General features: G+C 43.0%; 1 pseudogene; it reads right to left on the minus strand.

Annotated features, from left to right (window-relative positions):
• Positions 1-254: 254 nt before the first annotated feature.
• Positions 255-1,255, minus strand: LOC104872373 (annotated as a pseudogene).
• Between the last annotated feature and the right edge of the window lie 604 nt (positions 1,256-1,859).

Genomic DNA, 1,859 nt, shown 5'->3' on the forward strand with positions numbered 1-1,859 from the left:
GGATGTTCAGGTGATTCTCTTTCCATGCGCTTCAGGTAAGAGGGATCGCTGTAGTCTGCCACCCCGTCCTCGAGATTAATGTTGAACTTACATCTGAGCAAGTTCTCCTCTGTGTCAGGAGCAGTTTGGTGGTTGTTTCGCCCAGGGGCACCAGCCCTTCTGCTCCCTGAGAAGCAGTCCTGAATGGGGTAGAGAGAACCACGTTTCCAGGCTGTACAATTTGCCGCTGTGCGGTTGCACCCCAGCAACCCCTTTCACACCACGGGGCTCTGAGTGTCCACGTTGGCCAGGACCAGGAGGTGGGCCATTGCCCTTGCTTGGCCCACATTCGCCACTCCCCAGAGCTCTGTACCAGAAATCTGAGGAGCAGGAAGTTCTAGTCTGCTTCTCTTGCTAGTCAACACAGAAACGCCCCCAGTTTGGGGAAGGTCTGATGAGAAATCAGATGCCCCTTTGCATTTCAAATGCTGTTTATCTTTCTCTCTCTTTCTTCTTTGTCAGAACCTCAGCTCCCCGTTGAGGTCCCACTGTCTTAATTTTTTGAAATCTGCATCAGACACCTGGTATTTTTCCTCAAAAGCATAAAAGTCAAGGGGAGATTTTTTTTCCAATGGGATTTCAGCGTTATAAAGAAGTGCTTCTTTTTCCTTATCTTTTAAATTTCTATGACAGCTGCTCCCAATTCTCTTTGTTTCTGGAGAGTGGCAAGACACTTAGTTTCTTCTTCCAACTGTTTCTCTCTTGCTTTCCAGTTGGCCTTCTTGCCTTGGGTATTAGCCAATCCGGCTCCGGCTTCAGAAAACATCTTAAATTCCTCTTGGTCCATATGGATTGGATGGAGTCCATGCTGGTCTGTGCTCTGGATTTGGATCCATTTCTCCAGGTTGAAGTTTGAGTGGATCATCTGTGATTTCCTCGTCCTTGTCTCTCTGGCAGTTTTGCCCAGGAGAAAATCGTATCGCTCCATGCACTGGGCTGCCGTTCTTCCGACAACTGGAGCGATGGTTCTCCACTGACTTGGCATCGACTTAGGTAGTTGCAAATATTTTCCCTTCTCTTTTCCAGATCATTCTGTCTTCTTAATGCTTGGATGCAGCCATGCGTGCCATCTGGCTTTGCACTGCTTTGCTGACTTCTTAGGCAGCAGTGAAGCAATTCCAGAGCACTGGTTCGTCCTACACATCATGACTGTTGCTTTTAGAATTTCATCCTGGCTATTCTTCCACATCCCCCATTTGATCATTTATCGAGGCATCCTGGATGCAGACTGTCCAGAAAAGTGGCAGAGGAAAGCTGGCAAGAAGTAGTAAAGGTGTTGAGGTCACCCACCGGGAGGCATGCTACCACTTCCTGAAATCTCAGACTTCTGCTTTGAAGAGATCTGCACAGGTGTGAGGCGGAGGGAGGGAGATTAGACAAATATGGCGAGAACTCAGGGCCTAAGGGCCATAAAATCCTTGGGAAAAGAACCAATATTGTGGTTTTAAAATTTATTACAATGTAACATACATAGATATTAATAAATAATTTTTAAAATCCAAATTACTAAATTTAGAAATACAAGGATATTTTTATTAATTAGGAAAACAAATAATGTTTTACATAAATACAAAAGAAGATGATAAAAAGGGGAATCATTTGAATACACATTTTAAAAAATAAGCATTTGTACATACTAATATAGGAAAACTGCTGATAATATGTAAAAAACTATATGTTACAATATCGAATTTTGAAAATTAAGTAAATAAAGAAAGAAGAAAATAAAATTAAGATAAAATGCTCTTATAGCATGACTTCAACAGAGTCCCAAGTCAGTAGGCCGTTGTTAACCCCCAAAAGCATAGTGTTGGTTTTAG

The sequence above is a fragment of the Fukomys damarensis genome, unplaced genomic scaffold, assembly GCF_012274545.1.
Source record: "Fukomys damarensis isolate Sample0158 unplaced genomic scaffold, DMR_v1.0_HiC HiC_scaffold_16, whole genome shotgun sequence".
NCBI classification, from domain to species: Eukaryota; Metazoa; Chordata; class Mammalia; order Rodentia; family Bathyergidae; genus Fukomys; species Fukomys damarensis.